We start from the raw sequence: 11082 nt of genomic DNA on the forward strand, positions 1-11082 counted from the left end.
ACAGAGTAAAGATGACATCGAGTTCAAAATGTAGTCTTTGTTGTATACTGGATGCTGTATAAACATCTGGAGAATTCGTGCAGGTAAACTGGAAACAAACACACAGAAAAGTCAGTCCTGGGTTGGCAGCTGGTGCCCCAGCCCCTGCCCCTCCTGACACCCCCACCCCCTACCCCATTTGGGGCTTCAGCTGCTTTGAGAATTCAGAGAAACATGGAGGACCAAGCAGATCAAGGAGAGAACTCGGTGGCTGACTTGATTCTGACATATAGCTAAAAGCTGCTGGTAAAAAAAAACCCTCAAAAGCCCAATCCAGCTTTCTAGCTGAGATGTGAACAGGACAGAGCAGACAGCCTCCTGCCCTCAGAGTTGCTCGAGCAGGGCTGGGCCCCAGGGCCGGACCCACCAGAGGACCACCCAGAGCAGCACCTGCAAGGGAGGGTGGCCCCTTAGTGGCTGCCGAGCCCCAGATGCCGGTGCACCTCCGTGTGAAATGCTGGCCTCTGCACGGAGAGGTCCAGGGCAGGGCAGCCTCGTGAACCCTGACGGTCTGGGCCCTGTTCCCTCCGAGAACGTGCACGCAGGGCGTGGCCGGCAGCACTGCCGCTGTGGGAGGGATACCCACGCGTCCCTATGCGAGGGGCCTTGGCCATGCTCTGACCACTCCGGCGGCAGTGGGGCGCCAAGGTCACGTTCTCTGCTGTGAGGGTTCTCCCAGGCTAACCTCCGGAGACCCGCTGACCCTCCACTCCCTGGGGCGTGGGCTCCGTGCCCCCGCAGGACCAGGCCGGCCTGTACTCACCCCGAAGCAGATCAGGAGCAAGTCCTGACTGTAGCAGAATCCAGCCCCTGCGTTCCCGCCACGCTGCCTGGTCCCATGAGCGCGGGAGGAAGGGTGCAAACACAGAGTGCGGTTAGTCGTGCAACGTCACATGGGCCACGAGGACACACAACGCACACCCGCAGCAGTGCCCACTCCTACTGAGGGTCTGGGGAAACTTGTAGAGGGTGGATGAGCTGGAGAGAGCCAGCCTGGAGGCTGCCACGTGGGGGTCCCTGCCCCCCGGGGTGGGGGGAGGGCGGTCAATGGCACATTTGATAACGTAAACGTGGTCATGGGGACAGATACTCCACATCGGCAGCTGCCAGTCTCTCCTTAGACCTACGGATTCACAGAGCTCCAGATTCACAGATTCCACATAGTCTATTGTTATTCAATTTTACACTTCCCTCATTCCCTCAGCTGCCAGCTTTACGAGAAAGAGGTACGAGATGACAAGCCCACCATCAAATGTGAGCCCTCGAGATCAGACGAGATCAGGCGCGTTCAGGGTGGTATGGCCGTAGACGGAGGCGGCTGCCGCCGGGCGCCCTACGAGCCCTGCGCTGCGCCTCCCTTTCGCTCTGACCTGCCGGTCGGGCCAGCCGGCCGCACCTCTCCACGGGGGCGCGCGCTGTACCTGAGCCGAAGGACCCGCGACCAGACTCCGGCCGGCCAATGCCGCCACGCCCCCGAACACCGCCGCCCCGTGGCCAGCAAACGCCTGGCCAGGTTCGGCAGCCCGGAGGGCTTCCAGGACCCCCAGCGGCATGCCGGGCGTGCGTGCATGCGTGCGGGGCCTGGGGGGTGGGCTGAGGGGCGCGGAGGTCTCGGTGCCCTCCCACCCCGGGCCTCTCCGGGCCCGGCTGCGCTCGGCGAACCGGGCCTCCCCGGATCCCGTTCGCTGCTCAGGGCCATGCGGCCCAGAGGTGTCTGGCTTTCGGACCCGCCGCCACCCGCTCCCCCGCGGCCCGCGGGCCTCTGAGCCTCCTGTGGGCCTAGGCGCAGCCCAGCCAGGGCCCTGAGCGCCCATCCTGCCGGACACCTGCCCGGTGCCCAAACCCACCGGGAGCCACGGAGGCGCAGTCCTCCCGAGCGCCTCAGTCCCGCCCCTTCGCCCTACCGAGGCCCCCCCTCCTTTCCCCCACGCCGCCGGACAAGCACACAACCTTCCTGAGAGAGCAAACGAGCGACAGGCAGTCACACGGACAGACACACAGACAGTCGACAGCCCGCCGTCACAAGCTCGTCAGCCAGAGCCATAGCACCTGTGAGAGGCTGGGGCCAGAGGAACGGACGGGCCGCCGGGTGTCAGGAGAGACAGAGGCAGAAAGAGATGAAAGTTCAGAGACAGACTCCAAGACTGCGAGAGGGAGATACAGACAGACAGACAGACAGACGCATGCGCACGCGCGTGCACACACACACACACACACACACACACACACACAGGGAGGCAGAGACATATGGAGACACAGAGCGAGTGACAGAGAGACAGCAAACAGGAGACAGACAGGGGAGAGAGGATGGCATCGGATCTGAGACAGACACACTGGCACAGCCCGTGACGCACCTCAGAGGAAGGCCACGCGGAAGAAGCAGCTTCCCCAAGGGAGGGGGCGTCAGCCTTGGGCCGGGCCCCGGCTGGACGCGGTGCCCTGGGGCTGGCGGTCACCCGTGGGGACCCCAAGACTTCCTCGAAGCCGAGGTCTCAAAGGTCCCCTTTGGCCTGGCTACCTAAGGCGAGACCCAGCCCCCACCCCCAGGCCAGAGGGTGAGTGTGTGAGAGTGTGTGTGAGTGTGTCGGTGGGTGAGGGTGGGGTCAGGTCGACTTGGGGCCGGGTGGATACCCAGAGTGGAGGGGGAGGGTGTGGAGGCCGGGGGTTGGGAAGCTTGCGTGTCCTCTTGCTGTCTCTCTCTCCCTCTTTCTCCATCTCGCTTACCTGTGGTTTCTAGCTCTTGACCTGTCTCAGCGGCAGGGTGTGTGTGTGTGTGTGTGTGTGTGTGTGTACCTCCAAACCCAAAGCAACTTTCTATGGGGACATAGTGAAGGGTAAATGCACTCTGACTCATCTGATATATGAGTCTAAAACACTGGACATGTCTGGACTCAAACTTCCAGGGCCGCCTTCCTGCCACCTCTGGCAAGCATTGATGGTGCCACTGTAATCCTCTAAAGGACCGAAAGTCCTGTACAAGTCCAGACATCTGCTCTGTACAGTCTCTTCCTACAGTACAGAAAAGTATAGAACAGAATGACACATTCTTTTTTAATTGTACAGATGAATCAGCTGCTATCTGCTGCCTAGTCAACATGGTCAACATGAGGGAGTCAAGCAAGAGTTCCAAATCTCTTGAATGTGGTCCTTGGAAATACTTCTGTTCTTAGTTGCTCAGTTGTGCCCAACTTTTATGCTACCCATGGACTGTGGCCCGTCAGGCTCCTCTGTCCGTGGCATTTCCCAGTCAAGAATACTGGAGTGGGTTGCCATTTCTTTCTCCAGGGCATCTTCCCGACCCAGGGATCAAACCTGAGTCTCCTGCAGGTGGATGCCTTCCCATCTGAGCCACAACTAATTGCCTAGTCAAAACACAAAGAAAAGAGCTAGTGTTCTACTAAGTGGAAAGATGATTTCAGAAACGGAAGCTTTCCTTTGTTGGTATATTTGAATCTTCATTTAGTTTTATTTTATTTTTATGATTAAGGCTACTTGAATTCACCGAAAAAAAAAAAAGGCTACTTGAACAAGGCAATGGAGAAACCCCAGAGTTGAAAAGCAATTGACTTTTTAAAAGAAACATGTGGCAGGTGAAACTTTCTTCATTTTTTAGAGTTGGTTCAATGCAAAATCTTTATTCGACAAATATGACTCTTGTGAACTTTATTTCAAATCTCCACGATGAATCACTAAGGCATCAAGGAAGAAAGGAGTAGAGGTGGAGAAAAAAAGAGCAACCTTTCCCCTTGGCTCCATCTCAACCAGCTGCTTAGTTCCTTCATCTCATGGACTATGATCTGGGATAATCTTGTTTGTCTGATTTTTGTTTGGGGACCGTTTCTAGTCACAGGGCTAGAAACAGTGGAGGGGGTAAGCCCTTCTTTCCATTCCACATCAGACCCCGTGGGCAGTCCAGGCCCTGCCCACTGCATTGAGTCTGTAGCAACAGAATCACCAGTGATGTTGGTTAACAATGCATGTTCCTGGAATCCACTCCATTCGCTACGGACTCTTTGAGGTGGTGGTCTGGAACCTATACCTGGAAACTTTCTTGATGATTTCAAATCACACCAAAGTCTGAGGACTATGGAAGATCTTCACATTTCTGGAAGAGCCACACACCTCCAGAAGGAACCACAAGACTTGCCTGAAATGGTAAAGGTATAAGTATTGGACTGAAAGTTGGAAGGTCTCCACCTTTGCTATGTAAGTAAAATGATCTTTCTTTGAAATGAAAATGGATAATACTAAAAGTTCACATTGTTCTAGAGCATTAAAAAAAAACGCTGAATTATAGAAATATGATGTACGAGTTCCTGGAAAGCAAGAACCTATATTTATTGATATGTCTTCATGCCTTAGATCGTGCCTTGAATATAGTGTGCACATCAACAGAAGAAAGAAAAGAACTGAATCGACAAAGATACAAAGAGATCAAAAGTGCTGAGCCAAGTGAAAAGTTGAGGCTTCACAGAACTTTTCTGTCTTTCACACACTGAATAAATATTGAGCACCTACTATGAGCTAGTAGGCATGCAATATGTTTCTGGAAATAGAATGTGGAGAGAAGAAGAAACACAGTTCCTTCTTTCCCTGCGACTAATCTAATGATAAATAACAGGCAGATCCTTTGAGAACTTCTATAGGAGCCTCTTCCCTCACCAAAAACTGGATGTCAGAGAAGGCTTTTCAGACTAATAATTGAGTTGAGATCCATAGGTTGAACCAACGTAAACCAGGGTTGAGATGCAGGAAGAATTTCAGGCAGGTAAAATAGCATCTTGGAAGGCTACGTGACAAGGGAACCTTAGTACATTCAAGAAATGAAAAATGCCCTATGGGATGGAACCAAAAGAGTGCAGAGGGCATTCCAGTGAAAAGAAATCAGAGAAGAAAGTGGGGACCAAGCAATGAAGGGATTTGGTCATATCTTCACTATGATGGGAAAATACAAGAGCAGTTGGAGCAGGGAGGTGATAGAACTGCATCTGCATTTTAAAAAGGTCATCTTGCTCCACATCAGTCATGATTGGACAGACTCAACTCCAAACTACAACGAGGTACCACTTCACATTAGTCAGAATGATCCTCATGGAAAAGTCTGTAGATAACAAATGCTGGAGAGGATGTGGAGAAAAGGGAACTCACCTCCACCTTTAGTAGGAATGTGAGTTGGTAGAGCCACTATGGAAAAGAGTATGGAGGTTCCTGAAGGATCTAAACCTAGAAGTACCATATGATTCAGCAGTCCCACTCCCAGGCACATATCCACCAAAAGTATAACTGAACAAGATACATGCACCGTCTGTGCACATATATCTGTGTGTGCACGCAGATGCGCGCGAGCTCGGGCGTTCGCCTGCGAGGATGGGGGGGTGGGGGTGGGGGTGGGGCTGGGGGTAGGGCTGGGGCTGGGGCTGGGGCTGGAGCTGGTGCAGCCCCCCGGGGATTGCCTGAGGCACGCCAAGGGAGCCCCAGACGGAGACCCGAGGGACGGTCGTCTGGTTTCCTGGAAGCCAAATGCGGAGGGGCTCGCGGGCCGCGCGGAGGCACCCCAGGTCTGCAGCGGGAGTCGGTGCCCTGGCCACCCACCCCCAGGAGGGGTTGGGGTCCGGGAGCCCAAGAGTTGGGACTTGGGGGCGGGGGCTAAAGGAGAGGGAAGGCAAAGAGCCTACAGCACCCGGTATTCCCAGGCGGTCTCCCATCCAAGTAAGAACCAGGCCCGACCCTGCTTAGCTTCCGAGATCAGACGAGACAGGGCGCGTTCAGGGTGCTATGGCCTTAGACGGAGGCCGCTGCCCCCCGGCGCCCTAAGAGCCCTGCGCTGCGCCTCCCTTTCGCTCTGACCTGCCGGTCAGCCATTCCGACTACAAGTAATTTTACTCCTTCCCCTTTCTCTCCCTGCTTTCTGAGAGTCTCTCTCCTTCCATACTCGATGGTGTAATGAATGGATGCCTTAGATCATTTTCCCTCAACATTTTTTTCTCTTTATTTTTACATTGATTTCTATGAATTCATCTTCAAGTTTATGGATTATTTCTGCCAGCATCTCATATGTGCTATTGAACCTATCAATTTTTCATTTCAATTATTTTAGTTTTCAAATCCAGAATTTATGTTAGTTTCCTTTAAAAAAAATAATTTGTAGCTCTTCATTGGGTCTCTCTGTTTGTTGACTTAGTATCATACTGTCATCTAATTCTTCAAACATGGTTCCATTATTTCATTTTGTAGTTATCATTATTTTGATATTTTATCTTTTGACCTTCATACTGAATTTATAAGTGATATACTTATATGAGTTATCAGTGGTATGTTATACAAATGGTTTACTCACCACCATTACCACATTAGAGTTTTCTGATTTTAACTGTATACTTACCTGTCCCAGCAGGTTGATAAAGAGTCCAAGCCTAAAGCCCCTTTAAGGAGGAGGCAAGCTTGCTTGCTTTTTCACATTCTTTGGCCTAAGACAAGTAGGCATTGTAGGGAGCAGTATCTCAGGTTCAAGGACATTCCTCTTTTTGAGCTTTGGATGTATGCTATAGGAAAGGGTCTGGGCAAAACGCTCACATCCTTGAGATGTTTTTTGTCTATTCTCAGAGGCTAGTTGAGACGTATATATGGCCCCACTTAAATTAATGAGCCCCTTCTGATGTCTGTGTCAGAAGCTTTTTCTGTCACCTTCACTTTAAATAAAATATACACAAAGCTCTGAGTGACTGAGACTGTCTTTGGCCCCAGAGTAATATCTTCTTCTTCAGACACCATGAATCCAGTGGCATCGGTCACCGTTGACTGCTAGGTTATCATCTTGGGGGCTTGTCCAAGATCTTCAAGACAAGGTAAGAACACTCAGAGTTGAGATTCTTTTGCTCGTTTACTGTGGTCTCTACTTTACTACGGAGAAGGCAATGGCACCCCACTCCAGTACTCTTGCCTGGAAAAATCCCATGGGCGGAGGAGCCTGGTAGGCTGCAGTCCATGGGGTCGCTAAGAGTTGGACACGACTGAGTGACTTCACTTTCCCTTTTCACTTTCCTGCATTGGAGAAGGAAAGGGCAATCCACTACAGTACTCTTGCCTGGAGGATCCCAGGGGCGGGGGAGCCTGGTGGGCTGCCAACTCTGGGGTCTCACAGAGTCGGACACGACTGAAGCAACTTAGCAGCAGCAGCAGCAGCAGCAGCAGCTACTTTACTAAATCAGAAGCATGTGGACTGAACTTTTCCCCAGTCAGCTTTTCCTGGTCCCTCTGACCATTTCATATCTGCTTGGGGAATTAAAGTTATTAACCTCATGTGCCGGATTGTAGACTTTCAAGGGACTTGCAATCCATGCTGTTATTGTGCTTTTCTAGCAAGGCCCCCATTCCAAGTTTTACAGGACACTGCAGACAGGAGCACTTTAGGGAGCGAGCTGGAGCTCTAGCTCCAGGGACATCTCTCAGACTGGAAAGCACCATCCTGACCCCACAGACACACAGGCAAGTTCTTGTCGTGGCTATGCCTCTGGACTATATGGATTGAGGCATTGCTGGTGAGCATGAGATTCCTGAGGACACAGATTGGGACACCCCAGATTTGGGCAGATTGAAAGCGCATTGGGCTTCTTCCCTTAGTAGCGCTAGCTCTTAGCAGAGCAGACGAAGCCCTCCAGTGGCTCTTGTCTCAACTCCTTAGGTATTCTTTTTGTACAGTCTGAGGGACAGGAATCAAAAGGATGATGTTGGCACTCCATGCATATGAAGGATTAGTTTTTCCTCGCAGGCGGGCCCTCCATCACCTCCTTTGTTATTAAATAGACTCGTGTGGCCACTCTCAGGAGGATGTCTTGGGTTTTCTGTTCATCCCTTTATGACTTGCCACTTATACTGTTATGAGGAATGTGCGCAGGTACACAGAAGTTGGGTGCTTCCCCTAGTGGTCTTGGCTCGGCGAGCATCCGGAAAACTACTCTGTTCCACCCCAGGTGGTGCCGGAATAAAAGGGAAATCAAACCAAGGTTTTAATGGTGAGGACCTGGACATCAATCTGGGATGCCATCAGGTCTAACCCTGGTGCATCTCCACCATGCCTGGGTGGTAGAATGAGGGGGGGTGGGAGTAGGACACCTTCACCTGTAAGAGACAGGTTAGCTCTGGCCAGGGAAGGAAGCTTAGGTGGAAAATCAGTCTCCAACCCCGTCTAGAGCAGGGGCAGACACCTCTGGTAGAAAAAAGCCATGGCACTGGGCACTGCTTTTTTCTCTCTTACAGATGGGGCCTAACAGTCCAGAACCACCCCCACCCCTTGAATAATATCTTGAAAAACGGATAATTTTGATCCTCAAGGCCTAAAAATCCCTTATATATGGGGTTTCTTTGCTTTAAGAGACGACCTCACCTGCCCAGAGAGATAATCCCTGCTGGGACATCTTCTCGATCGGTCTACCCCTGTCATCAGAGCCAATTTGAGCACTCTCTGGTTTAAATTTTAGCTATGAAGCTATGACTACATGAAGGAGAAATGACATTTTGAACCCTGAATGGCCATGTGTATTCTTTAGACTCCGGAGAAAACTAGGTAAAATGGAATCTTTTTGAAATTGCAAAACTGGTTCCTTTTGCACATGTAATTACTAAAAGTTTGACTTGTGAAAATACTCTTTTGGGGAGCTCTGATCCTGCCTGAGAAACAGAAACATGCCTGGGGAAAAACCTGAGTTAACTCTTATCATGTCCTTGAGATACACAGCCCACTCGATCCGGGACTCCAGCCATGAGCTGGAACTCAAGCCAAGAAAATAAAAGCGACAAAGAGACAATTTAAATTTCAGGTGGAAAACTGTGAGGTTTCTGTCTGTCCAGATTTGTGTGTGTCTCGGTGTATGTCTCCATCCTTGGAAAAAATTGCTAAAGGCTATGTGGTTCAATGAGCTCTAATTAATTGGCCTAAAGAGAAGTAAGTGCTTACAAATCAAACAATTCTAAATTCAAGGAAATTAAAGTAAATGAATTTGAGGCTTGTGTGAACTGGGAAATAATCATTATTGTATTCATACATGATACTGATGTTTGTTTATTGATCTAATTAACAGAGACATTGTGCAGATACTTTTATAAATGATATAACTTTGGGTGATTTATCCTTACCAATCGACAGAATGATGATGTAAAGTACAAGTCATGGTTTCTGAAGAAAAGTAAGATGTGTGTTTTTAATAAAAAGTAATAAGGAATGGAATTACATTCTATTAAGGAAAAGCAAAGTAAGTCTAAACGTACAGGTGGCTGTCCTCTAAGTGGACAAATGAAGTGACGAATACAGAAAGTGCAAAAAGGTGTGTTGCAAGTGAAAGAAGAATTTTGTGCATGCTACAAGTTTGTTAAGACATTAAACTGCCTTTGAAGTCTTACTGTGACTATGACTAAGTGAATAACTATTGTTTCACAGTGAATATAAGCTGTTACCAAACTGGAATTTGGTTTTCTCTCACTGATTAAAAGAACAAAGTTTTCTTGGAATGTGGCTTTTGATAACAGACTACAGCACATATGAACAAAGCTCATTCTGCTTCTACAAAAGTTAACGCCTCTTCAGGGAATTTAAAATGGATTAAAAATGGCCATAAACCAAAGGGTTGGGGCTATGAGAGGTCCAACGTGGCCACTTGGCTTTTCCTGGCTCCCTGACAAACCTCATTTTTATTTGATAATGCCTTTCCTGGCTTCAGAATTAATATCTCAGAATAGAAAAAATGGTTAAAAGGTGCTTTCCACAATCTCCAGTGATCAGGGCACCCACTTTGCTGGACAGGTCATACAGACATTCACAAAAGCTTCATGAGTTTCTTCGAGACTACTGCTTTCACTGATGTTCTTGGCCATTGGGCAAGAACAGCAGAACAAAGGGATCAATTGCATGGGATGGAGTAGACTGCTAAATATGACTGCAATTTTCACGACTTTTTGTGTGACATATTGATGATTTTTACTCTGTGTTTTCAGATATAAAGAAGCACTTCTCCTCGAGTTACTGATCATTTAAAACAATCTAGTGATTTACTCCTACGGGTGAAATTATACCTTTTTTCTCTCTGCCTCATCCCTCCAGAAGGTGGAGACACTTGGGTTCTGAACAGCCTTCTCAGGTAAATAAAAAGACTGTCTCCCGACATATACAGAAATCTCAACGTATACTGGGGAGCTCTAAAAGAAAAATCCACCTAACTGATGTCAGGCCTATGGCATCTATTATGTTTCACTGAATATTAAGTTCCAGTTTTTTAAGTTAAGGTCTGTATTTACTAAGACGCACTCCTGAGATAGTTCCTTGTGGTTATGTTACATTGCTAAGAGGTTTAATTAAGTTGTTAAAAAGGACATTCTGAGTTTGTTTCTAAAGCTTATCTCAATAACCAGTCTTTGAATCAAGATCAGATGCTCAGGATCTACAACCAGGATATCAACAGCAAGCTATAGTCATTTAGCAAACTAAGTCAGATGACATGGAGATGTCACTGGGCTACACCTACTAGAAGTTCTTGACCTAACTTCTTACTTATGATTCTACTATTACTGCTATCGTTTTCTATATTGCCTGTTTCAAGAAGTGTTGTTCCTTACATTATCAAGTGTGTGACTGAGCCACTAAGTGAGTCACTGTATGACTTAGCTGGAAAAAGAAGAGAAGTGAAAAGCAAAGGAGATAAGGAAAGATATAAGCATCTGAATGCAGAGTTCCAAAGAACAGCAAGGAGAGATAAGCAAGCCTTCCTCAGCGATCAATGCAAAGAAATAGAGGAAAACAACAGAATGGGAAAGACTAGAGATCTCTTCAAGAAAATTAGAGATACCAAGGGGACATTTCATGCAAAGATGGGCTCGATAAAGGACAGAAATGGTATGGACCTAACAGAAGCAGCAGATATTAAGAAGAGGGGGCAAGAATACACAGAAGAACTGTGCAGAAAAGATCTTCACGACCCAGATAATCACGACGGTGTGATCACTGACCTAGAGCCAGACATGCTGGAATGTGAAGTCAAGTGGGCCTTAGAAAGC

At 48.6% G+C, this 11082-nt stretch overlaps 1 pseudogene; it reads right to left on the bottom strand.

The window, feature by feature from the left end:
• Positions 1-5707: 5707 nt before the first annotated feature.
• Positions 5708-5826, bottom strand: LOC129640816 (uncharacterized; annotated as a pseudogene).
• Positions 5827-11082: the final 5256 nt, after the last annotated feature.

Source organism: Bubalus kerabau, unplaced genomic scaffold, assembly GCF_029407905.1.
Source record: "Bubalus kerabau isolate K-KA32 ecotype Philippines breed swamp buffalo unplaced genomic scaffold, PCC_UOA_SB_1v2 scaffold_40, whole genome shotgun sequence".
Taxonomy (NCBI): domain Eukaryota; kingdom Metazoa; phylum Chordata; class Mammalia; order Artiodactyla; family Bovidae; genus Bubalus; species Bubalus kerabau.